General features: G+C 36.6%; 1 long non-coding RNA gene across 1 annotated transcript; it reads right to left on the reverse strand.

Moving 5' to 3' along the window:
• Positions 1–329: 329 nt before the first annotated feature.
• LOC127968650 (uncharacterized) lies at positions 330–972 on the reverse strand. Its single transcript, XR_008156039.1, has 2 exons — positions 828–972; positions 330–709 (listed from the first exon to the last, which is right to left on the reverse strand). It is a non-coding gene; the product is annotated as an uncharacterized LOC127968650 (long non-coding RNA).
• Positions 973–14,865: the final 13,893 nt, after the last annotated feature.

A 14,865-nucleotide genomic window follows, 5' to 3' on the forward strand; every position in this document is an offset into this window, starting at 1 on the left:
CTATTATATAACTAGAAAAATAATGTCAACTTACTCTGATGAACACAGCTCTCAACTGAGTAGCTGCGAGTACTGTGTCTTTTTCCTGTGTGACAGGTGTCAGCAATAAGGCACAATACTGTCACCTGGGAGATATAATCATAAGAAAACTTTTCATTTTAAATATTGCGGTTATCGCTAATATTGATATATCGTCACACACTAAATTAACATGAAAATTGTTGCTTTGAATATCCCGGGTTATCATCAATAACGGTATATCGTGACCCCTACTCCATAGTAAAGGGATAATGTAAAAAATACAGTGAAAGTCAAAGGGGACCATCAACTGCTTGGCTACCACCATTTTTCCAAATATTTTATTTTTTGTTCAACAGAAAATAGAAACTCATAAATAGTATGTAACAACTTGAGATTGAGTACATGATTTTCATTTGTGGGTGAACCACAACATCATATAAAAAAATTATAGTTTATGTTAACCAAAAAAAAAAAGTGGTTGTCTGTTGGTTTTCAGGGGGTGGTTTCATCTACGATGGCAGTAGTAGACATTCTGCATCCTCCAAAATAAGCCACTCTGTGGTATTAGGGAAGAGTGCATCACTCTAACCAGTCTCAAACAGAGACGAATTGCTGAACAACCTGGCATCACTGACCTTCCCTGGGCCAACCCACACTGATGTCCCAGAACCTAAACTGATGGTCACCCCTGCAGGATGACATGCACAAACACTAATACAAATATGTAAAGATGTCTGAGCAGCATAAGCAGTAGATTTGAGTATAAGAGCCAGTTAGAGAGAGAGAAAAAAAAAACACCAACTTACAAACAAATTTCCTAGTAGTGATGGCAGTTGCAACAACAAAAGGAATAACACAATATCACTAAGAGAAACCAATGAACAAAGTATAATTCATAAACAATAAAGCAACCCTTCAAGGATATGAAGATGAACCTCAAAGAAACAGCCTCTATACACATACAAACACACTGTTCTGTGGGGAAATGCTGCTTAAATCTCCACTATTGCCTCTCGTCCTCCAATCATTATACACAGACCATCATTGATCACAGCTGGTGGCCATTAGCTTCTACTTGCAAGTCGAGGGAGAAAGAGAGAGTGATCAAGAAAAAAAAAACTATTATGTCCTGAGACATGACACATACATTTTATAATCTGGCTTTGATGTTCCTAGAGGATTGGCGATTTCACAGTTGTCAGTGTAAAGGCCAAGAGCAGAAAAGAGTTTTCATTGATGTACTGCCTATTTACATACAATCTGTATTCCTGCAGCACATGGGTCTCTTCTGACATGGCTCTGTTTAACACAGCAGTTTAATGAAGCAGCATGGAGAGAATGGGGACATATGCAAATTGTTTTTGGCATTTTTCCACAACATACTTAGTGGGGTTTACCATTATTGAAACTCATTATTGAAAGGCATCATATTAATTTCTAACTGCTCCTACAACTCTTTCGTTCCTGTCAGAGTATTTGCTTAGCATAATCCTGACGGTGGTATAACTACTTCCAGAGAACGCTCTGCTATATGGAGAACACTTTGCATCTTTAACAGAAGAGATGTGCTCATAATCATGGCCGTTGAACTGAACCTCTTTGAGCTCTGTTCTTTGTGTACTTTACTCTTGTGTGCTTTCAAAGAATTGTTTACTCTGTTTTCAAAGTAACAGTTTTTACCAGGGCAAATGACTGTATGGTTCACTTTTAAATGTCCCATATGGTGGTGAATGAAGTAATCAACCCAGAACAACCAACAGAACAGACAGCAAAACTGAATATATTTATATCTACACTTGGCAACCGATCAGATGTTTTGGTGTAAAAGTGGAATAAGTGCACTTTTAATGCACTGAATGGTTTAAATGTCAAAGACATTCAAGCTGATAGATGCTTGTGTTGTTATTTTTTTAGTAAATAGAAATAATTAAAATGAATGTTTTAATATAGAATATGTTGCAAATCTACACAATTACGTTAATACAAGGTTTGTTTATGCTAAAATTATTAGCTGGTTAGTTAAAATGCATTTTCAGGGGTTGACTTAATCTAGATTACATCTAGATTAAAGACCCATCTCTTTAACCTGGTTTACACATAACACATTAATACACTTCTAATATTCAAATCCGGTAAAGGATTTTTAGGCTGAATTAATAATGTAAGTTTTGGTTTCATGCCACTCTCGCCTTTGGCTTGCTTAGTTGAGGACGCTTGACAGATTGCACAGACACTATTGGAAGAGAGCTGAACTGGATGATGACATCACTGAATCATCAAAGAACTGACTTTATCTGGAAAAATGACTCTGTTATTGTCCTCTTGCATTATTAACAAACTTTTTTCCTGTTTGACACTGTAAAGCTGCTTTGACACAACCACAGGGTTCCTACGGGTCCTTGAAATCATTGAAAGTTTGTGAATCTGAAAAAAAAAAGAAAATTTCAAGGCCCTATACATTTTTGAAAATAAATATACATAGATACAGGTCCTTGAAAGTGCTTGAAATTATGTTTTGCAATAAGTTTTCTGGAGGAAATGTCATATTATTCCCTCATGTCCACTACTGTGTTATTTCAAGATAAGATGGCGGCGTGAACACATGACAAGATGACAAGAAAAGATGGTGGTGCAAACATATCATGAGGCTCAGTGTAAAAATATCGTTGCACTACAGTTATTTTGCATAGAATACATAGTTTTTGAGTGTACAATAGTATTGTAAAACAATTTTTTACTACTGTCTAATGTTGCTAGGGATTGCATTCCTATTTATATTCAGTACATACCCGTCTTAATACTGTTTATAGCAACACTGTACATTCTGTAAATCATAGCTTTACTTACTCTGCACTAACATGTGTATAAAACACTATATTCTTGCACTTCTGGTTAGATCCTAACTGCATTTCATTAGCTCTGTACTTGTAATCTGCATAGTGCTAATAAAGTTTAATCTAATCTAATTGCACCTGCAATAAACCATGCTGATAGAATTACATAGAGCTGAACAGAGCCAGGTGGCTCAAGAGGCTGCCGTTTTAGAATATTTTGAGCAAAACAGGAGGCTGGTGAGAGAAGATTCCAGGTGATGCAGGCACAGCAACAAGCAGGTAACCAGATGTTTCTGAAACTAATGGATACAATCTAGGAAGTGCGTTGAATCAACAATGCCATCCTGGACAACAACACCCCCACCAACATTTATCCCTAGTGATTGGTCCTTGTCCCACTTGTTTCTCCATTGTTTCAAGCATGTAGTCCTACATCTAAAAACGTCCTCTGTGAGCCATAGCAGAACTGGGACAACACTACAACACTGACATAAAGACAGAGGAAGTTGTAGATTCTGACATATTTATATCACTGAAATCTGTCATCCAGGTTGCCTTCACTGTACCTCTTAGCAGCTGTACATGCAAGAGGTCTTTCAGGTCTGGAATTGGAGAACAAATTTTAGTTATTGCTGCTGCTGCAAAAAATGACGTGGTTCTCAATTTTTGGCCATGGGGAGTAAGGTTGCAGGGTTAAGTACTGTACATCTTTTTACATTCAACATTTCAAGACAAATGGAGTAATATCTTAAGATACATCTGGCAGTGGGGATAAGCAGAGGATGTGAGATTGTAAGAGAGTGTGTTAATTTGTTTGATGTATCGTATCGCATACTTAAGACTATGCACATCCCGGAATTTTCATTCTCTGAACATTCAGTTATCACTTCTCAAACACTATTTTTGAATTAGGGTTAGATATAGTTGCAATACAATGATATCTACAGTGTTACTATCAGAGAACGTAATGGTGATATGAAAATGAAAATGATGTGACACGTAGCCAAGTATGGTGACCCTAACTAACTATAGTACTGAGACTCAAACCTGCAACCTTTGTGTTACAAGTCTGACACTCTATCCATTAGGCCACAGCTGACCCTATGACAGCTTTAATGATTGCTCTGACCTTGACATGTGTACGTAAATGGACAAAATTAGTATGTCATTTGTGTCACATGAAAAATTTAAATATCACTAGAGCTCCCCTGACGAGAGATTTTACTAGTTGACTAGCAGTTATTAATTTTAGCCATTAGTCGATTAATAATGCATTTATATACATTTAATTAAATACATAACTTAATTAGCCTTTAATATTAGACTCCATATGTTGCACTGAATCTAAAGATCGAAAGTCTTGTGCTTTTTGGACAAACCATCTCAATAAGCTAAAGCATTACAGATATATAGCCTCACGTCTACTTTGGCGTGATCTGTCAAATCCGTTTGCATGTTATTCGAGAACAGTTTGACTAATCAACTTGAGTTCCATAATTCTGGTTCGGTTTCATGAACTGTCTTCAAAAATTCAATAGATTTTCATCACAAATGATGAACTGCATTTATATTTCTTGGACCAATGAATCAGAACGAAAATGTGTTTACTATTTATCATTTGTAGCCCTTATGGTTCAAAATGTATCACAATAGGTGAATGATTGTGTGAATGAAACGTTAAGCTCTTGGTGGTGCTTCAATTATATAATACTTCAATATTATATAAGTCAAGAAAAAAAATGTCTATTTGGAAAGCAGTTATTTAAGGACAGTTTGCTACCTGGCAGAACTGCTTTAGATTATTATTTCATTATTACTTATAGGTTCCTCACAATAGGTGCTATTTTCACTAATGGAAAATAATGATAGATTATATTTACTCTGTGTAAAAACAGTGGTGGCCCATTTCCAGCCCACACTGACATGTTCATCTGGCCCACAAACTGATTGGAATGATAGCATTTGTGCTCTTTTCTCCTGTTTGTCCGATCTGGGCCTTAAGCAGACCAGAACAATGCCATCTGTTAGCCAGGAACAAAGCAAATAACCCATAACTGTAGCTGTTTTCCATATTTTATTTCTGATAGTGAAGCTCCTTTTCTCCGCCAACCCAATAATGAAGAGTAAGCCAGTTATTGAGAGGTGTGGCCATCGAGTTTCCTATAAAATCACTGATCCTGTGCTGCGAAGATCAGAGATCAGAACCTTCTTCTGAGACACATCAGCCAACATCACAACCAGCTGCTGACCGACCTGACATCAAGCTGACTTTCCCTCGAGTCTCCAGCTCTCCAGCTTCAGGTCTGTCCAGATTTTACTAGTTTATATTTCACATTGTTTTGTAGAAACTGTTTGCTAAAGGGAGATGAGGTGCAATCATTTTTTAACACCAGAACAGATAACTAGGACCAGTTTTGTAACTATGGTGTATTATCCACTGTAGAACTCTACTTTTACTACTTTCAGTGTTAAATGTAATAACAAAAAGTCTAACTAAATAATGTTATCAGCAGAATAAACAATCTCGCTTGACAAAGCAAGTTACGAAGCGCATCACAAGGCAATGAAACACCATTAATGTGGCAAAGAAAGCTGAAAATGACCCAAGAGGGTCAACCCAACATTTTTTTTATTGTTGAAGAGTATTTGTTGGGTAGTTAAACCCTGTGATGAAACAACCCAGCAGTTGAGTTACCGAGTGCAGGAGTGAGCAGCAGTTCTCATAGCCATCAAATTGGTGTATTTCTTTAGTGAAATAAATGTTTGTATAAGCTTTATTTCATCTATAAAGTCATTAATGATCTATAAAGTAATTTATTTTATGCATAACAACATACAGGGATATGACACCTAAAATTCACCGAAAAGAGTGTCGCAACGGTTATTTTACTTGAAGAAAACACTGATGCCTTGCAGGTGGATTGCATACAAACAAAGCAAGCTGTGAGCCACATCACACCAAATAACTTGTTCTGCTATGCAGTTTGAATGGCACTACAGCCCATCAATGTGCCGTGCAGTGGAAAAAGAGCTAACCTCATTTCAGATTTCAAACATAACGATACAACACAGTTCGATCTCAGTGAATAGATACATTGCTTTAATAGAAACAGTGCAGCTGCTTTAGTTTGGTCTAAACATGTTACATATCATTTGTAGCTCTTCTTTACTTGTTACAAATTATGTGTGGAATGCGATTTTATTATTTAGGTCTAGTATTATATGCATTGCATAACTTATACATTACATACCTAATAATATTTACATGTGGGTGTAGAAAAAAATAACTCTCCTTTAAATGAATCACATTTTGTTGCTTTTCAACCTAAAATGAGGATGGACAGTTTTTGTTTTTATCCATCTGTATTTATTCTGTGCAATTAATAACATCCTAGTGAAACATAAAACACCATCACGACAGTTAAAAAGAAAAAACAGAGTCACTGGAATTGGGAAATATATATATATATATATATATATATATATATATATATATATATATATATATATATATATATATATATATAATGTTTGTAAAATGGCAGTTTTTTACTTAACATCAGTCAGTCAAGATATGATAATCAAGTATTATTTAATGATAGAACTTTAGTAATTAGAATTAAAACCTTATAACCAGGTATGAATGCATATTAGTCATTTTAACTGAACTCAGGACTGGTGGTGCTGCTTTTTTGGTGATTTAGTGTAACATTTTTTTTTTTTATTCACAGAAATACTGATAAGAATTCTACTAATAAGAACAATATAAAATGCACTAAGGATAAATAAACTGCTGGATTCATGAATATTAATCAGGTTGTGTGCGTTCACATGAACCATTGGCTAAAATTAGACATCATTTAGTCACCCAGAGTGAAGATTTAGTTGCATATGTGAGTGATTTTCTCAGAGAGGGTTGACTAATGAGAAACCACAGAAACAAACAAGGGAACACAGGCAAACCGGAAATCAGAGAAACCAAACCAAAACAGAACAGAAACGTGACCTCTTGTGTCAGTATTTTGTTAAAGCACCTTTTGGTCTGTTGGGATTTGCCTCTACTATCTAGGCTTTGCGATATTTGCCTGCACTTCTTTGCTCAAGTTTGGTTAAATCCGATGGTGAGCATTTGTGGATGGCAGTCTTTAAGTCATTGCACAGATTTTCAGTCTGGGCTTTGACTCGGCCATGCAAGGACATTCACTTTTTTCTCCTTCAACCACTGTGTGCTCACTTCCGCTGTGTGCTTTGGGCCATTTTCATGTTGGAAGGAAAAATCTAAATCTTCCAATTGATAACTTTCTGGCAGAGGGCAGCAGATTTTCCTCTCAAGATTTGACAGGATTTCTCATCCATTTTTCTTCTATCCTGACGAGTACTCCAGTCCCTGCTGCAGTGAAACACCCTTAACAGGACATCACTACCTCCATGATTTACTGCAGGAATGCTTACGTTTGAATGGTGTGATGTATGGAATTTTATTGTTCGGTGTTAAGGCCAAATAATTTTTTCATAATTTGACATGACTAACCAACATGTATCACGATACCAATCCTGCAACACATTTGTGATTCGTAATATATCAGCTACTTTTAGTAATAATTTACTAATGATTTAATGATCATTTCATGACTTACAGAAACATTTTTAGATGACTTCGTAAACCATCCTGACATGTTACTTATAAACAAATAGTGCATTAATGTTTAGTAAATTATTAGCATAGAAGTTCACACATCCTTCACTCAAGTAGAAGTACAGATACTAGTGTTTAACATTACTCAAGTTAACATGTACTTAAGTAAAAAGTAGCCATTACTACTACCTGTTTTAGTGTCATGGGGGTAACAGGAACTCACATCTTATAAACACCTTAATACAAAAGAACTTACATTTAAAAAAAAAAAAAAAGTCAGCTAATTTATGTATCCAGGCTGAACTGCCACTATAGAACAGGCCTGGACTGGGACAAATTTCATTCATCCAGGACGTCCCATACAACCACAACAAATTCGGAAATGATCTTTTGTATAAAAAAAAAAAATAGGTTGGACCCATGCAAAATAACTTTATTTTCTAAATTGCTTAAAAGTCACAATTAGTACAATAACTACATCCTGACAATTTATTACAGAAAAATCCTAATATTGATCATGTTATTGCATTTTCATGAGTCATATTTTTCACTTATGAAATTTAACTATGTTATTATTATAGTAAAAGTATAGTAACCATAATTCTTTAGTGGATTGATTACCATTTGTATAACCAGTGACGGCTGGTTAAAATTTTTCTAGGTAGGGCACCACATTAAAAAATTTAGCATACGTCCCAGTATGATTTATCACATTATAACAAAAGGAGAAGTAGTAAGACTTTAATAAAGATAAGTTTTTTACCAAGGTAAAGTTGAGGATGATCCCCACAAAACTATAATAAATTAAAATATTTGTAATTTTAATAATTCACAATTAACAATAATTCACTGTATACAGTGCAACAGCAAAAACTGTGAGGAAAAAAAATTACATTTGTTTTGAGAGCATTTTATATACATATAGTATATAAATGGGCAGCGGCTATTTACACTAAGTGCAAATAGCTACTGATTCTATGTATACTATGTTAAAATAGCAGGATTTTCTGCTATTTATAATACTTATAGCAAATAATGGCAATTATCTGCACCTTAGTATTATAGTACATTATAAAACAGTATGCTATAATAACTTACTGGGTGTAAATTTTAATTTAAATGATTAATTGGATGCCACCTTATTTGGGCAATAAAGCCATCCCTACCCTACCTGATACTTAATCTTCAATTGTTGATTATTTACTTAATTTTCATAGGAAATAAATGCTTTTCTGATGTGATTTGATATTTGAAAAGGGTGATATGACTCCCGATATAAATAACTACAAGTCAAGCTGCAATACCAAACAGAACCACGCGGAGAAGCCAACAGACCAATATACCATTCGTCTTAACCTAAAATATATATATATATATCCTGATCCTCTCCGAATTACTAAACTTCACTGGTCTGCTTTATTCAGCCCATACAGACTCGTCCTGACTTCATACTCTTAATTATAGAGTTTTTTACCACCAAGATAATAATGATGTTCTTTAGCTTACACTATTTTGAGTGATGATAGTAATGTGATGCGACAGCTAACTGTTGCTAGCAGTTTATTGGGGGGGGGGGGGGTACTATGGATGTGAAGCCATTTAAGCATTTAGAGAGAGAGAAAGAGAGGGAGGGAGGGTGGTATACTCCTGAATCATTCACACTCTTTGTGAAATTACATCTCACAGAAAGGTTTAAAATGACTGAACTGCTCTGAAATCTGTTTGGATTCAATCTACATGCTATAGGGCAAAAATATTTGCAAGAATTTCCTGCATTATCAACACGAAACCTGCAGGAATGTGCAGAAAAAAATTGTGCAAGCAAAAACTAAATTCCAGTAGCCTATTTACAGATGAAACTGACCTGCACTTGAAGTCCTGAACAGATCCTCTCACCACCAACGCAGTGAAGGCTTGCATATTCTAGCTATAATAATCTCTGCAACTCAAACACTGGGTTAATTTGACCCATCACAAGGCTGGAGTAACATTAAATATATTTTTTTTTCTTTTTGAGTGTATTACTACTGCTTTGAGTTGATTTGTAGTAACACATACATGTTTTTGTCATGTTGTGTGTTTTCAGTGATGGCGTCTCCTGTTGGCCTCACATTCCTGCTGTTGGTGGCGTCTGCCGTCCTCATCTCCACAGCGATCAGCCCTGCGTCTGCCGGACAGAACCAGATGCAGAAAAGGTCTCCAGAGGACTTAAAGAAAATCAAAGAAGGATTTAATGCACATGGCAAGACTGTTCTTAACACAATTGACACAATTACTTCAATAGTCTGCCCTTTACTGTTACTCATTCCAGTTTATGGGCCAATGATAAGTGGCCTTGTCAAATTGCCAGTGTCAGAAATAAAACGATACACTGAAAAGAACCTTTTAATGGATGAATTTGAACATCTTAACACTAAGCTTGACCAATATCATGCAGAGCAGAAGTGGGACAGCTGGGCAAGTGGTTCCTACCACAAGCCAGAGCTGGATATTGACGTAGCGTGGAAAACTTACACAACTCTGTTGAAGAGTCTCACTGAGGCAAAAGATGATGAAGAAATAGAGAGACATAAGAAGGACTTTAGGAAAGCCTATGACAAGTATGAGCCTGCCACTAAGACATTACACAGTTTGCTGATTAAGAAAGGAGTGAGTTTCACACATCCTCTCGGAGATTTACTGGCTGAACATGTTAACTGTCATGAAAAGAATATCAGAGAATACACTGTGTTCATTGATAAACTCATCTACAAAGCCAATACGATGAATGAATTCTACTACAAACTCAAGATAGAGTCTGATGCTAAGGCTGAGGAGATGGCTAACATTGCATATGACGCAGCATCAGTGATGTTCCAAGTCCACATGCAGTGCATTAACAAAAGCATGGAGTATGTTAAAAAGGATTTTACAAGAATTATTGACCAAAAAAAAGAAAGTCCTGAAATAGCAAAAGTTGTCAGGAAATTACTGTTGAAGGAGTATGAAAGGTATGAATGGATGGTTGTTGTGTCTAAACGTAAAGCATTCAATATTCCGAGCAGTGACGTATTGACAGGATTTACTCCGGTGGAAGTAGGCACCGTTACTGTGGCTGTAGCCAGACAGGTGAAAGGGACTCACACCAAGGCACTTAAGGTCAAACAAGCCATTGGCAGATGCATTGAAGAGAAAGTCGAATGTAGCAAGGTAGCAGAGAAACTTGCTGAATGTAATGAACTTGTGGAAGGTAAGCCAGTATCTCAGACGTACACAGCAGTGCACGCCAATTCAGGAGACACCCACGACAGCCAGGATGCACAGAAAGAACAAGAAGAAGACTATGATGCCAGTGCTGGTCCCGAAGACAGCCCAGATCAGTACATTTATAGAGGGAAGTGTTCTACAAAAATTATACGTAAGAAAAGAAAGTTTGTAGTTATGATTAAAAGTGATGAAGAAATCTTGACAAAAGATCCCTGCTCCAAGCTAGACTGTGGTGAGAAAGAAAAGAGAGGCAGCTGTGTTGGTATGAAAGACATGTTCCTGGCCGTGTGCGAGTGTAATAAGCCATACTATGGCCAGAATTGTGAGGAGAGCTTAGATGACTACAAGAAGAACTTAACTGGCAGTGACAGCAGTGGTGGACAGTAAGTGTTGTTTGGTTGGTTCTGGTCTGGATAATGACGCATTCTGATCTCAGCAAATTTCATCAAATTACATTATTTTGGAAGATTGGTAGACTTCGCATTTAACTAAATATTCTCACTGAATATATCGGTGGAGCAACAAAAGCACAATGTTTTTTAACCATGAAAACACAAGTATCCCAGAGACTAAACATCTCTATCACTCAAACCCAATCTGAGCCTTGCACCTTTCAATACAACAGCAAAACTGAGTGCCCGAGTTACAGTCTATTTCATGAGATTTGTTTGTGATGCCAAGCTTGGTGTTCGTATTTTTGTGATGATGTATGAATGAAACGCATCATCAGCTGGAGTTGAGCTGTAACGCAAACTGCTAAGTAAAGCAAGCCTCTGTCCACAGGCAGGAGGGACTGTATTTCTTTTATTAAGTCAAATACATAAATAAACATTTTTATTCCGCTCTATGCAGCATTTTAGCTAAAAAAAAAAAAATTTGATGTAAAGGTGATTCAAACGTGAATGGCCAATTCCTTAACATAATGGGCAGAAATCTATGGTTAAATTGTTTGACAAAGTAAAAGTACACAGTTCTATTTTATTTGAAATTATTTAATATTCATGTATATGCTGTGTTGATGCATCTATAGTAAACTTCCACCCCCCACCCCCCTTTTCATTAGACCCTACATGGGGAAAACAGACATTTTTAACAGAAACTATGTTTGTTTTTACAAATGTTAAAATGTCCTGCCTGTCAATGTGATCAGAGTTTGAACCACATGCTTTTCCTGCTTCAAGCTTCTGTCCTGATAAAAATGAATAAAAACAATTTTTATTGCCATTTGGATGTCATTTTATTTGAAAGCTTATGTTTTTTATATACAATAATATTCAAGTATATAAAGGATTGTAGTCTGTCAAAGTTCTAATTAAGACATTGTTTTTACTCTACACTGTAAAAAGTAATATGTGATAACTTCTTACCTTTCAATACTTATTTTCTTAAATCTCCTCAACTTAATCATGATGTCATTACTTTTAAGGCTTGGTTTAAAAAAAAAAAAAAACTCAAGAAAGAACAAGCAAAGAACTGGACAAAGGTCATAGGCTGCATTTAACTCATTAAAAGTAATGTGAGTACTAGATACTTTCCCAAGTAACTAGTAAAGTAAAACATCACTTAAATATTTAAAAGTAAATTGCAGAGTTACTTTTTTATTGAAAATAAATAAGCCCAGTCTGCAGGTGATTTCCTGACAATGCACACATGCAGTGCATAATTTGTAAATTGCGAGGTCCTGGAACAAAGCGGGTAATGGATCCGTCATGTGATTACAGGAGGGAGAGGTAACGGAACATTCGTGCAATCGCATGGCTGGACCAGGTTAAGTGATTTTAAGAGCATACACCAGTTGCCTTTAGTGTGTAAGGTCTTGAAAAACATGCAATTTTAAAACAACAATTTCCAGGACTAAATTTTTTTTGAAAAAGTTGTGGAATTAAATTTTTAAAATCTCTGTGTAATAGAGATATTTAATCAGGTCTTACATTTCTGTGAGGGACTACGTGTATAACTATATCGTATGGTTTTAATTCTCGCAGCTTTTAAGTTTATAATGAGGGAAATTCCTGCATTTATTCAACACAGTTTAGGTTTGAATGATAAAATAAGTCAACATAAACTATTAGATTAAATCAATCATTCGAAACCAGTCTTCGAATCCATGAACTCTCTCAGAGTGTGCTTCACATCAGCACATCTTCACTACAGCGACCTGCTGCACGCTGCGATACAAGACTTCACTCCCATTTCGGGACAGCTGACAGAAGTGGCACTTGATTAATCGGGTAATTGTTGCATTGTCACAAAAAATTTATAATATGCACACATTTTAATTATTTTAAGCCATTTGGTACTTTTTAATACACTTAATACACTTGGCAAAAATCTCATGATATTAACGATAAAGTGCTTATGCACGGGTTATTTAAAACGTACAAAAGTATATTGGCTAGATGGCAAAAACCCTACTTCTCCAGTCTTCAAGCACATAATGTTTGAGTAAAGAAAATGCTGTAATATTCAAACAGCTATTTGTTTACCCTTGCTTTGCGAATAAGCAAGAGCTTGAGGATCCAATAGCGTTATAAAGTTTTACTGATAAGCTCTTTTAAATAATTATCATTGGTTAAATATCTGTAAAAAAAACCCTCTGATTTAAAATAATAATAACGAATTATAATAGAGATGTGAATTTTGGATAATTTTTCCTAGCACATATCTGGCTATTCTCTGTCTGCCATACAGAAACATCGCCCCTGGAGGAGGAGGATCCGCCAAAATGAGGTGCCGGATCGGATTTCGGAGGTGCCGGATCTGGATCTGGCTTGTTCGGCACAAATTAAGCTCTGAGCACATGAAAGAACACAGAAACAGCCAGATAATTTCCATAATGACCAACACAATCTACTAAGAGATCCTTTTTTGGAGCGTTAAATAATGGAACAAATACCAGTAAAGTACCAGAGTGCAAACGTTAGTAAACCACCTGGTGTGATTTATTTAATTGATTTCCATATACAAGTTTTAACTGGCTATGTACCATGCTGATGAAAAAAAGAGTTTAGATAAATAATGTATCATCGCTATCATTTGTGTTCATATCACGCCACACCATGCTTAGTGTATGAGTTCGTAGGGTGTGCCATCTGTCTTTTTTTACACTCTGAAGTGTGCTCATCTGCGCCCCCTTTGCACCCTTGATACATTTTACTATTTGTACACTATAGTCATATTGTCAACATGTGGTTACACTGTCTTTAGCAAAATAACAGCACGCTGAAAAATACGATTGCATTACAGTTCATTATACAAATAAAAGCCACAGTAGTAAATGAGTATGCGATAAATAAGATAAACATTTCAACCTGCAAATAAATCTGACACACACACACACACACAAATTGTGTAACAGTGTAGTGTATAGAAGTTTATACATATATGTAGTTGTAACAATGTTCGTGGGATGGAAGGAAGAGGACAAAGGGGTCAGCTGGACTGCTGACAGGTTTTTTTATTAACAAAACAAAAAAGGTTATAAACACCCACTTTTATTGACTTTTATTCTGACACGCTCAGTAGCACTTTAGTTTTCCTCTTTTTCCGGTTTCCGCTTCCGGCCTGGGTCAGCAGTCCGTCTCTCTCTCGCTTGCTTCCATCTCTCCTGGCGTTTTATACTCTCTCCACGCCAATTACTAGAACAAGAAACGGGTGATGATAATTTTTGCCCAAACCACTCACTTACCGCTCGTCTCCTGATTCTCTCTCCTGCTGCAGACTTCGCTAAACCACGCCCCCCCCTGCCACATACCCCCACCGCCCAGCTCAGGCCGGGGAGCCATCCGGCCTGCAGCCCCCCCCCCCCATTTCTGGAGAGGAAGTCAGCCACCGCCATCTGAACACCCGGCCTGTGGATCACCTTGAACTTAAAAGGCTGAAGAGCTAGATACCAACGAGTGGTCCGACGCGTCTGTCTGCAACAGAAAAGGGAGAGCAAAATCGGTGGAGTGTAACAATGGCCCGCCACACAGAGCAGCCTTGACCTGAGTAAAGGCCTGCTGACACGGCTCCGTCCACTGGACCATATCTGGAACCTCCTTTTTAGTAAGGTCAGTCAAAGGGCTGGTGAGGTCCGAATAATTAGGAATAAACCGTCTATAATATCCCGCCAGCCCCAAGAACTGC

This window comes from Carassius gibelio, chromosome A4 (genome assembly GCF_023724105.1).
Source record: "Carassius gibelio isolate Cgi1373 ecotype wild population from Czech Republic chromosome A4, carGib1.2-hapl.c, whole genome shotgun sequence".
In the NCBI taxonomy this organism is placed as follows: Eukaryota; Metazoa; Chordata; class Actinopteri; order Cypriniformes; family Cyprinidae; genus Carassius; species Carassius gibelio.